The sequence below is a fragment of the Phasianus colchicus genome, chromosome 28 (genome assembly GCF_987193195.1).
Source record: "Phasianus colchicus chromosome 28, bPhaCol1.hap1.1, whole genome shotgun sequence".
NCBI classification, from domain to species: domain Eukaryota; kingdom Metazoa; phylum Chordata; class Aves; order Galliformes; family Phasianidae; genus Phasianus; species Phasianus colchicus.
The window spans coordinates 2,014,526-2,027,441 of NC_143463.1; positions in this window are offsets into that span (position 1 = coordinate 2,014,526).

Below are 12,916 nucleotides of genomic sequence, written 5' to 3' on the forward strand. Positions count from 1 at the left end.
TATTTTTTTTCCCCCCCCTTTCATTTTCAGGTCTCCAGCAGACGTTGGCAGAGGGATTGCACTGATGGAGGTGTGAGAGCAGAGCCACGTTTTGGCACGGCCGCGGGATGCCGTGATGCAGATCCTGCAGCATCCTGCCCTGCTCCTTCCCCAGCTGCCGGGAACGGCTGATTCAAGCAGCAGGAATGCAGACACCATCCCCGTGTGGTTGTTTTGGTTTTTCTTTTTTTTTTTTTTTTTGCTCCTTTGCTACGTACCATCAGCGACCTGAAGCAAAGCCCCGGCTCATAAATCCTCACTGCTGCCAGGACCTGGAGGGTTTTCTTCCCTCTGTCAAACTCAGTCATCAAATCCCCTCAAACACATCTTTAATTGGGTAACTGGGGGCTGTGATATTCCCTCTGGGCCATGCGCCGTGTGCTGTGCAGGCAGCAGGGAGATGCTGGCTCCCATCCCCTGGTGCGAGTGACGCCAAGCAGCAGCTCCTCCTGGAAGCATTTAATGCTGCTGGGTCGGGGCACCCAGATGGGAGCGATTTGGGGCGATGCCTGCAGCTCCAGCTGTGCTCCCCTGGGGTTGAGCTGGTGGGGTTGGGGGGGGATGGGAGGCTGTCTGTCTGTCAGACATTGAAGCGAGGAAGGACGGAGCAGTTGTGAGGCTGTGCTGGAAATCGCGGCGCTGGGAACGGCGATGGGCGCGGGGGCAATTTGTCTCCTTGCTGTGAACTCACGAGTTGAGTGAAGGGAAAGGAGCACAGTGTGGACGTTCCCTCCTGACCCATCCTGGTTCCTCACAGCTCCTTGGGGTCCTTCCATCAGGGGAGGATGGAAGCCACACATCGTGTGCTCGGAGAGGAGGAGGTGCCTCCAGCAGATGGATACTGCCAGAAATCCTGCTGCGCTCGGTTTCCCTCTGGTTACCTGCAGGCACTGCAGCCACACCTGAAGTACGCAGAAATGCTCCGTCCCGTTTTGGAGCAAGCTCCATCCTTGGCTTCTCCACCACCTCCTTTCTGGATTCAGAGCAGTGCTGGACCCGTGGGTGCTCACGGAGAGGTGCAGAACCCAGAGGATGCTCAGCCCCTCATCGAGGCAGCCTGTGCCTTGCTGTGCAAGGGAAAGCTCCCTTCTCGCAGCCCTGTGAATTGGAGCAGCTCAGGAGGTGCCTGGGGTCTAATCCAAAACAGTAGGATGGTGTGAAATAGGCTCCTGGAGGGCCCTCCTGCGGCGCTGGATGCAGATCTGAGGCGCTCAGCGCAGGGTTTGCCTGCAGGTCGGGGCTCACATGGAGATGGAATCTCTTCTGTCACTGCCACGCGGGACATGGGGCACCTGGGTGAGATTTTGGGAGGGCTGGTGTAGGAGAGCATAGTTTGCTCCCTGTGGTTATCATTGGGTCCCTTTGATCCGCTTCCTCTGGATCCTTGAGCGAGAAAGGTGCCAGATCAGCTGAGGCCATCCTGAGTGTCACTGCAAAACCCATCAGCTCACTGTCAGCACGGAAATACCTTTCTCTATCCCCTCCAGGCTGGATTAATGGGTCTTTTCTATCAGTCCTTGTAGGAAAATGCTCTTTTCTCTGCCTTTGCTTCAGAGCTGTGTTCAGCCACATTCCCTGCGACAGCGCTGTGTGGGAATGCTGGGTTCCTTATAAACACCACGATGGAGAAGGAGCCAGGAAATGGCAGAGTTGCTCGTGGTGGTACACGAGGACACTGCTTCCTGAGGGCTGCAGAGAGCACTCAGAGCAATGAGGGTAAAACAGGGCAACCTCACACCAGGGAGCTCCAGCTGTGGGCTGGTTCCTGCTCAGCGTGGCTGGTTTTGAGCCTCACTCATGGGCTGAGCCCTGCCTCACCTCCACTGTTGCTCCTGGGGTCTCAGGGGGAGTCCCAGCCAAGATTCCCAACCTTGGTTTTGAGTGGTTTGAGGCAAGCACTGCATTCCAGGGGGGTGGGGTCCGCGTGGGGACGGGGCACATCTCTGGGTAGGTGGGTATTGATGAAATCTCTCCCAACTGTGCCGCCGTCCATTCTCTTACTGATGTGTTTATTGTCGATCTCATGGATCAATGGGATCCCAGAGGCCTTTGCACGTCAGGTTGAAGAGGACTTTGTGGTGTGTGGCCATTGGCCGATGGCTTTCGGTGGCATCAGTGTGTGCCCTCAGCTGAACCGCGCCCTCGGTCGCTGCTGATGGATGAGGCTGAGCTTGGAGGGCTTTTAAACCTTAAAACAGACATCTTCAGGTCTGGGCTAAATTATGCCTCCAGAGCTTGTCATTATATCATAAAAAGAGCAGGTTCGTTTAAAATATTTGAACAATTGCCCAGATGGAGTTCGCTAAAGAAGAAACCTCTGTGAGCGTTCGTGGATGAGGAGAGGAAAGCAGGGCTGGAATGCTTTGATTTACGAGCGGGGCTGGGGATGCCCAGAAATGAGCACAGCCTTGGATGGCCCATCCAGGAGGATTAGAAGAGCCGCTGAAATGCTTTGTGGTCAGAGGATTTTGCTGTGGGACCGATGATCAGAAAATAGCAGAAATTCCTTCCCGATGACACGCGACGACTGGAGAAGCCAGCTGATGGGTTGAGGGAGCAGAGGAAGGTCCTTTGGTTGTGGCTTTTTTTGGGGGGGTACGGTTGTGCTCCTTCCATTGCTGATGTGACTCGGAGAGCTTCCCGCAGCTAAAACCCGAATCCTTGAGGGCCTGAGCCTGCACAGCCCTCACCCAGCAACAGGAGGAGAATTTTGGCTGCGTTTGGGGAGAGCAGAGAGGAGCTGGGAGCGGGCGGTGGGACGCGGCACTGCTGACGTCAGGCGGAGTTTGCTGGAGAGGAGCTCAGAACACCCTGAGTGGTGTGAATTTGGATACAGCACAGCCCGGGGGGTGGAGGGAGAATTCATTAAAACACCAGCACATGTGGAGTGAGGTTATAATTGATTTTAAGCGAGCGCAGCTGGCAATCTGGAAACACATCTTCCCCTCCAAAGAGCTTTTTCATTCTCTCGGTTCCATCTCCCCGTAGATCTGCACACCGAGGCGATGCTGTGAGCCGTGCTGGTGGGGATGCAGAGCAGAGCGAGGTGCTCTCATGTGGAGGTGGCTCTGAGGATCGATGCTCTCCCATCGCTGCTCTCCATGCGCCATTCCCACGTGCTGGGAGCTGCGCGTTGCGCTCCGGCTTTGGCACGAGCCATTTCTTTCCATTGGAGCTGCTTTGCCATCCCAGCAAAGCATCAAACTGGGATGGCAGTGTCCGATTCGCCACCTGGGGATCCTTTGGGTGCTGCCCTACAGGACAGCCCAGCAGCAGCGTGCCTGAAACCGCTGCGCTCTGCCGATCCCACCTCCCCAGCCGCCCTATGAGGAGGAACCGCAGCGCTCAGCTCCTTTGCCTTCTTCCTTTTTCCTTTTCCTTTTCCTTTTCCTTTTTCCTTTTCCTTTTCCTTTTTTTTTTTTCTTTACTTTTTTCTCCTTTCCTTTTATTTCTCTTTTCCTTTTTCCCTTTTCCTTTTTTCCTTCCCCCCCATTTTTTCCTTTATCTCTTTTTCCTTTTTCCTCCCTTTTCCTTTTTTCCTTTTCCCCCTTTTTTCCTTTATCCCTTTTTCGTTTCCCCCTTTTTTTTCCTTTTTCCTTTTTTCCTTTTCCTTTTTTCCTTTTCCTTTTTTCCTTTTCCTTTTTTTCCTTTTCTTTTTTTTCCTTTTTCTTTTTTTCCTTTTTCCTTTCCTTCCTTTCCCTTTGTTTCCCCTTTTCCTTTCTTTTCCTTTCTTTTTCTTTTTCCTTTTTTCTCCTTTTCTTTTTTCTCCCTTCTTCTTTTTCTCTTCCCCCCCTTCCCCTTCTCCCCCCTTTTCCTAAATACTCCCACTGAAACCCCCCTATGGTGCACAAAATCCAACCCAACACCAACACATCCACCCCACCAATATCCCCCTCATCAGCCTCCTTGGCCCTGGAGGAGGTTTTCCTTTCAGGCTGTGCTCCCCTCATTGTGCTTGAGGGCCCACAGCTATGAGCTGAGCGTGGTGCATAACCCATGCTCTCATTATTATTCTCCAAAACAGCTCCTTATTACTGCTTAATCCCTTTCCAAACAGCTACGCTTAAACCAGTTTGGTTTTATGCCAGTCCATGCAAGAAGCTGTCCTGAATCATATCTGCGGGCAGATGACACTTGTGAGGTTTGCAAAATGCTGAGCACCTTCCTGGCAGAGCCTCAATGAATCAAAGTGAAGAAAACACTGCTGCACGTGTTTCCCACTGGTTGAGATGCCCAGTGCCTGCACGCACCGATGTCCCCTGGCTGCAGGAGAGCGTGTTTACCCAGGGATCACAGGCAGATTGGGGAAGATAAACACCCATATGACCAACGCTGCCTGCGTGAGCAGAGAACTGCAGTGCTGGGTCTGCCAGGGTGGCTCCTCACCATAGTGGAGCATCACGAAGGGGTCACAGCCCCACGTGAGGAGCTCGCCAGCATGGGGTTAAACCTTCACTGCTGCCTTGGTGGGGTTTTATGGTGTAAAAACTCCCACTTGCAGATGTTCCCCGACCACCTCCGGCGCTGCAGGAAGGCTGTGTTTGCCTGGCAAACGTTTGACACCATGCAGAGGGGATGCTGGTGGATCCAGGATGTTCCAGAACTCAGACCCAATGCAGACACCGAAAATAAGATAAGACCAAAATAATTTCAAATAAAGCTCGCCTCTTAAAAGCAATAAATAACCTTCAGCAGATGCTGGCTCGCTCTTAATCCAATTATCTATCAACAGGCCCACGCAGCACCGAGAGCAGAAACACCAACTGCATCTCGTTGGGAAATGGGGCTTCAGCTCCAGCCAGCTTTCGGGTTCCAGCTGTGCCCCAAACCCAGCAGAGCTCTCCAAAAACACAACGTCTGCGTGTATCAGCACTGTGGGTGAGCTCCCTGAACGAAGGCATCCTGCTTGCCTCGGTCAGAGCACTCAGATGGTGATATTTTGCTCTGAAATATGAGGTCTTGAGCCTCTTTGGCCCAAAGCTACCGCAGTGATGTCTTCTAGAGCTCCGTGGTGCAGGCTCTTGGGGAAAACCCTTTGACAACACAGCACGCTTGTTTTACATCCACTTTCCCTGCAGGGCTGCGCATCCTGGTCAGGATGTGGCTTATGGGAACCACAGCCTTTGGGATACCCCAAGGGCAGAGCCTTCCACCTGCCCGCCCCAATGTGCCTGGAGAGAAACCTCTTGGCAGGGTGGTTGAGCAGAGCAGGATTTGGTGTCCTTGCAGCATCTCGAGGTGATTTGGTCCCTTGGCCAAGCTGGGCTGTATGGCAACTCCCCCCCTGCAATCAGTGGCCACCGTTGGGTCTCAGCAGCCCTTCTGGGACCAGCAGTGAGAGCTGCTGGGAACCCCGTCCACCCACTGCGATGGCAGTTAAGGCATTTCTGGATGACTGCCCTTGCCAGAGTAAATTGTTGGCAACCATGCGCTAATTCCCCTTTTATAAACAGAGCAAAGGAGATAAAAGCAGCAGTCTCAGCTGCCTCCGCTCTTCCCCTCCGGCTCAGTGCCTCGTGCCCTCGCACACCCAGCCCTGCATCTGGAGCTCATTGGGGGCAGCTGCGGGGAGGAGGCGGATGGGAAGCAGCTGAGCCGAGCTGCACGCTGCCTCCAGGTCTGGGGTACGGCCCTGCAGAGGGAAGGGGTGAGCAGGGCCCCACTCGGGCTGGGAGCCTCGGGTCACATCGGTGGTGGCAGCTGAAATACAGGAGAACAGGGTGGATTGGTCGGCCTGTAAGCGGATGCACTGCCTGCAGGCTGGTTGCGATGGCCAAACAGCCACAGGTTTGCTCTAGGGCCATTCTTGCCCCCCTCAACCAGCAGTGGCCAAATGCTGGTGAAGCATCCTGCTTGGGGGATCTTCTTGCACACGCCCTGGGTTTTGTCCTGTCCCCGACACAAAGCTGAGATGTGCAGTAGGAGCAGGATGCTCCTCAGGCTCTGCAAAGATGTGCTCAGCTTGGGATGGGGACCTTAATTTTCAGCTTTGGGAATCTGTGGTTAGAAAGGTTGGTTTGAACCCTATTCTGCAGCCAGGGGTCATTGCAGATGGATTTCTCCACGCGGGAAGATTTTAGTGGGAAAGAAACCACCGTGTGACCACAACGGAAATGTTTGCATTTTCCATTTGCAAGAGGAGCATTTTCCATTTGAGAACGGGAAGTAACTTCTGTTTAGAAACTCAAAGACAGTAAAGCAGGACCGGGAAATAAACAGCAGGGCAGCCCGACTCCAAACTCCACAGCCCAAAAAGAGGCATCTTGAAAGAAATGACTCCCCCAGCTGCTACAAAAATGAGTTCTTTGGAAGTGGGGCTCCACCAAAGCCTTCCCAGGGCATCTCCCAGTCGAACCTACTGCTGGTTGGGGGCAGAATTTGGGAGGCTGAGCCCACAGCCTGTGGTGCTCACTTGAACTTGACCTGAACTTGTCAGCCCTGTAGGAAAAAATGGTATTTTAACCAAATCTGGATGTGGCAGCTGGCCTGTCCTGGTGCAGGAGTGTGTCTGCCCATCCCCAGCTCCCCTAATGGCTCCTGTCTCATCAGGGTCAGCTCACTGCTTTGCTGTTAAGGTCAGGATGGGGTGCTGGTTTTCATTAGCTGGGGAGGGCGGTTTGCTGCCTCATTACCTCCTCCAGGTCTGCCCCATCCTCAGGCTGAGCTCGTGGTGATGAGTTGAGCACAGTGTGAGTATTCCTCTCTGCAGGAGTCAGATTATAGAGCTGTGTGTCCCGGATTACTCTTTGCAATCTGAGACTGCAGTACTTCAGCTGCACCTTTACTTGTTTATCAAGATTTCCTCTGAAACCAGAGATGTGCTGCCAGCATGGTCTCCATTATAATTTAATTAGTTACATTTCCAGTCACTTGCCTCTTTCATTTTCTCCTTCCAGCCCCTCCCTTGGCCTTTTCTTGGGAAAAAAAACACGAATGGGGGTCATTGCCCAACTCTGCTTTCTTCTGGCAAGGAAAGTGTGCAGCTGCAGAGCTGGGTTCTGCTTCCAGTGTGCAGACATGGGAGTGCAGTTCGGCCATTCCAAAGGATGCTTTGCAGGGGTCCAGTGTCTGGTGAGACCCAATCCTCCTCTTCTCCATTTTGGGATGCTATCAGACACGTGGGACATCGGGACTTGTTGTGGCAGCCCCTCAGGTCCTAATGCTGAGCCATGGGGTGAAGCAGCTTGGGAGCCAGCAGGATCTGCATGTGCTGCAGTGGAAGGGATGGTGAGCTCTGATGGTGAGCTCTGATGGTGAGCTCTGATGGTGAGCTCTGATGGTGAGCTCTCTTGGCACCACTCTGAACTTCACCCAACCACAGACCAACCATGCATCCACCCATCAGCCCCACGCCAGGAACCTGGACCCACATCCATACCTCCACTACATCAAAACCAAAGGGAACAACCTCGTTTTTGTCTCCTCCCTGCACACTAAATGATTTTCAGCTCTTTCTTTTCCCCCTTTCCCCTAGAGAATCGCAGCAGACAAATGACAAATCACCCCTAATCCACCTGAACTGCTAAATCTCTCAGTAATCCCTCCTCAGCACAGCTCTGGTGCTGCAACAGCCTTCCTTGGTACCATTAATCAGCGAGTTTGGCTCCTGGGTGCCTCTTGGTACGTGCCTACACGAGGAGATCCTCTCATTTATAAAACTTGGGGACCTCCCACAGCTCCCCATTCCCCACGACCTCGTCCAGGGGGTCAGCGCGCAGAGTAAACCGGCTGAGAGGGAAGGTCCTAATATTTATATGGGAAGCCATTAGCAGGCGATCTCTTATCTGCCTCCTGTTTCGAAGCGGGGGCTGAGGGTGATGGCAGGGCTATGGGCAGTGCTGGAGCCGCCTTGGAAATGCCCTGACGTGCTGCCATCCAGCCTTGGGGATGGGTTACAGCAGTCGTGGGGAGAGAGTGTTGTGTGCAGAACAAATCAGAGAATCACAGAATGGCCTGGGTTGAAAAGGACCACAATGATCAGCTCCTTCCAACCCCCTGCTGTGTGCAGGGTCTCCAACCAGCAGACCAGGCTGCCCAGAGCCACATTCAGCCTGGCCTTGAATGCCTGCAGGGATGGGGCATCCACAGCCTCCTTGGGCAACCTGTTCCAGTGCCTCACCACCCTCTGGGTGAAAAACTTCCTCTTAAAATGCAGAGAGGGAATAAATAAAGAGCTCAGTTCCCCGCCTGTTGGGTTTGAAAGCCACACAGAAATTCCCAAATCTACCCTGATACCTCCTCACACAGTGTGATGCTGTACAACAGCACCCAGCTGGAGGATGGAGTGGTCTTTTGGGGTCTTAAAACACCTTAACCTACAGAATAACCATTGTCTTGTGGGTTCCCCTGAGCCTTCCCCAGCTACTGAGTGTAGCTTTGAACACAGAGTTGGGCAAATCTTCTCTCCAATGGAAAAGATCCTGGTAGGTCTTTGCACTGGGTATATGGAAAGGTCGCAAAGAGGAAAATGAAGATGGAGTAGGGATGCAGCAGTGGTGAGGTTTTCCTGCAGGACTTTTCATGAGAGAAGAGGTGGTGACACGCAGGGGACTGGGAGGCATGCAGGTGCTGGGCAGCTGGGCTGCAGCACAGCTCTGTCACACACTGCATTTCCTTAGGAAATATGGCAAAAAGGCAAACCAGAACCAAAAGCAGAGAATGAGGCAGCGGGGTTTCAATTTCCCTGATACTGTACTCATTAAATGCTCATCAAAAAAAGAACCCTCTGCTCCTGGGCTGCTGTGCAGCTGTGGATATAACTTCATAACGTCCCTTTTTTCAAGTCTGTATCCCTCATACGATGCTGGGAGTCCAGGTGGGGCTGGGAATGGGAACAGAAGCTCAGACATAATGAAACTCGTTGGGAGCAGCAGTTGGCTGGCAGTGTGTTACCTTCAGCATCCAGCAGTTCGGGGTGTTCTGTAGTTGTTGGGTATGGAATGGAGAGAAGTGGGGGCAGAGGAAGCTGCTGCAGCTCCTTAAGCCCTAACAAAGCTCACTGTGCTCGTCCTTGAGGTCAAAAGGGGACGTCCAGGCATAGGCTGGAAAAGTCTGAGAAAGGGAAAAACCTGAGCTGCACATCCAGGTCACCACCCTGAGCTAAGAGAACTCCCAGAGCCAGGAATGTGGCTGCTCCCAGTCCTCTCTCCAAGCCCAGCATAGGGTGGTTCCATACGGAACAGAAGAAACACATTTACTAAACCAGAAAGCTGCCCCTTAGCAGCATTCACATGCGTGTACATATAAGGCTGGTCCTCTTGCACCCGTGAGAGATGTTTCTATGATCCAGCTTCCTTTTCTGCTTAAGTATTCAGGTCTGTCTGTTTGGATTCCTTGCACCAAAATGGATTTCTGAGGTGTCCCTGTTTGCAGTCGCTGAAATTCTACACTGACACCATCGTGTGCTGATTTCTAAATGCTGAGAAATGTAGGATCTTGGCTTTTGACCTGGGAAAGACACTTGATGACTGCAAGGAACAGGCTGGCTGGGGACAGTTGTGGGCAGCTCACCACGTGTTTGGCTGCTCCTGGACCAGGGGAGCTGGTGTGAACTGTCAGAAGGAACGCAGCTTTTTGCTTCATATACAGATTCCCATTTGCTGGTGGGCCAAGTTGAATGCCAGCTCACGGCTGTGATTAACCAGGGCTCCCTGCCACTTTCTGTGGGGCTGCATGGCCCAAGGAGTCAGCCCCACGCCAAAGGTGTTGCTCTCCAGGAGGAGTTGTGGTGCCAGGGAGTGCACAGAACTGGTGGTCTAATAAAGACAGAGGGAAAACGTGGGGCAGGCTGAGGGGAGACAGTGGTAATGTGGTTTGGTGTACCCAGGGAGGGAGGATGCGAATGGGTGCAGGATTTGGTGCTGCCAACCTCATCTGACTCTGCCGTGAAAATGCTTGGGATCAGGCATAGCTAAATCCATTCCCAGTGCCACATCTTTCCAATCTGTTGTTACCAGGCTGTGCCATGAGGTTGGTCTCACCTAGAGGGTCAGAAACCCATTGCTGGATGCCAACCAGAGCGTGGGATTATGTGGTGAGGCACAAACAACCCGACCAGCATCACAGGACCTATTTTACCTTTGGGGTTAAGTCCCTCCCTGATTCTCCTCCCTTACATCGGAAACTCACACGAGAAATTAGCAAGGTGATTGCATCTAGTGGTGCTTCTTTATGTCTGCTCAGGCAAAAAAGCTGAGGGTATTGGAGGACAGCAGCAAATCATCGTGTTTGAACAGGGCCTATCCATGCTACCTGCTGAGGCTCAGCCGTGTGTTTGGGATTACCAAGCCGGTATTTACCTCTCTCATATCCTGTAACATCTTTGTTCCTGGAAAACCTTGATCATCTCTCTGCAGGAGATGATCAGGGAGTGGCCAGGAACTGCAGCTGTGAGTGCCCCAGGCTGAGTTCCCCGGTGAGATTTCGTGACAGAGCTCTGCATTCCTCCAGCTGCTTTGCTCTGCTCTTACAATTCACAGTTGTTCCACGGAGGACGCAGCAAGGAAATGCAGTGTTGTTCCCTGGTAGAATCTGCAGAAGCTTTCCAATGGAACTGGAAGTGCACAGAGACCTTTCCACGGTTACTTTTAATATGGACGTTAAATGCCTTGTCTTACATACCTTGGTTCTAGGAGATGCATGTGGCCAATGGGGCTGTGGGACACACGCACTGTTCTCTTGGAGCCTCTGTCTTGGGACAGGTATCTGGTTAGAGAGATACCTCCAAGATCTCACGTCTCCACTGTAGCCCTGGGCTAAGGGCTTGCCCTCACATGCTATGTATGCAATGAGGATATTGCTGCATTGGCACAAAGGGTTCACAGAACCACAGAATCACACAGAATGGCCAGGGTTGGAAGGGACCTCAAGGATCACGAAGCTCCAACCCCCTGCTACATGCAGGGCCACCAACCTCCACATTTCACACCAGCCCAGGCTGCCCAGGGCCCCATCCAACCTGGCCTTGAACACCTCCAGGGATGGACGGGGCATCCACAGCCTCTCTGGGCAGCTGTTCCAGCACCTCACCACTCTCTCTGTAAAGAACTTCCCCCTGATATCCAACCTCAATCTCCCCTCCCTCAACTTAAAACCATTTCCCCTCGTCCTGCTGTTATCTCCCCTTTCCAAGAGTTGATTCCCCTCCTGTTTGTAGGCTCCCTTTAGGTACTGAAATGCTGCAATGATTCACCCCGCAGCCTTCTTTTTCCAGGCTGAACAAGCCCAGCTCCCTCAGCCTGTCCTCATAGGGGAGGTGCTGCAGCCCCTGCTCATCTTTGTGGCTCCTCTGGACCCTCTCCAACAGCTCCCTGTCTTTTTTGTCCTGGGGGCTCCACACTTGGATTCCAGATGGGGCCCCACAGGAGCAGAGCAGAGGGGGACAATCACCTCCCTGTCCCTGCTGGCCAGATGAGAGGGTTCAGCCCTCTCATCTTCCTGTGCTCATCAAGGTGAATGAATGCTCAGCCCTTGAAGCTCTGCAATCACTTTCTTTGTCAGCAAAGGCAGCAACCAGTAAGCTTCTCCAGATCTCAGCCTTTTTTTTTTTTTTTTTTTTTTTATCTTAAGATGCTGGGATTGCTAAACCTATTCATCATATAGAATAAATGCTCATGTTTGGTCCTGCTAAGCCTGTTACCTGAACGGCTTCTTTGTTCAATCCATGTCACAGCTCACATCACTTTCTGAGTGAGTGATCTCTCACATCACGTCACCTGTGCCACTCAGAACAATTCTCAAGTCACAGCTTCATGATTTGTTTTCTGTGCCTTCCCTGCGTGTGCTCATTTGTCTAATTTACATCAACCACCCCTGCCAGCTAATGTTCCTCATGGCCCTGGTTTTCAGGGGTGCAAAAGTCTTGAATTTTCTACCTGCCTGAAGCCTGGTGCTCCAGGATCCTTCGACTCAGAGCTCCCTGCAGTGCTTGGAAACTCGAATCTTTCTTCTCCACAGCCTTGAAGAAAACGACATCTGGGGACATCATGCAGGAGTTTCATTTGTGCTTTTGGCTGCAGTGCTCGGATACCCTCAGCAAGAAACAATATTTAAGCCCTATAATAACACATAATGGCTGTGGGTTTTTTTGTCCCAGCCAAGTGCAGCCAAGCTCAATGCGAGATCAATTCACTCTGGCCGTGGCAAACAAACAGCCTCCGTGTGTCCACAGACCATGTTGTACAATGCCTATTCTCTGGGGCTGGAGACACTCCAAAGCCAGGTCTGCGGTGCTGGGTGGAAGGATCCCCTAACAGTCCTGGTCAAGTGCTTGTCTACTCTGAAGCTCCAGGTGATCCCTGAAATCACCGGTCCCACGATGCTGGAGATCCTGGAAAGGTGATTAGAAGAGGAATCCTGACATGGGGATGGAGGCAGCTGTGCCACGAACCCTGCTGTGTGCCAGGGGGCTGGGAGACCTGGTGCTTCCACCTCCACTCCCTGCTAATGTGCCCCACCCTTCTCAAACAAAGATGTTCTTCTGCATGACATAACGTGGAGGAGAAAGCACATCACATGCAAATCCTGCGGGCCAGAATGGTAAAGGAAGTAAGCTATTGCATGTATAGAGGTGCTTTCAAAAATGAGGTGTGCTGTAATCGGTCAATAAAAGAGGTGCTTTGTTTAACCTTTGCTCACAAATTTGTCAGAGGAGTCTGCCCTTGTTTCCTTATGGCCCTCATTACTGGGTGAGGGTTCTGGTGGCTGCCATTTGGCACACACCATTCAAGATGCCTGGAACACATCACTGATCCCACCCCACGTCTGTGTTTTCTTTTGTTCTCCTCTTTTCCTGGTTGTGCCCTTCACTTCACTTCTCCCCTGCGCTGTGCAGTTTCACACCAGGGCCATGCCTGCAGGTGAGTTGCCACAGTTCTTT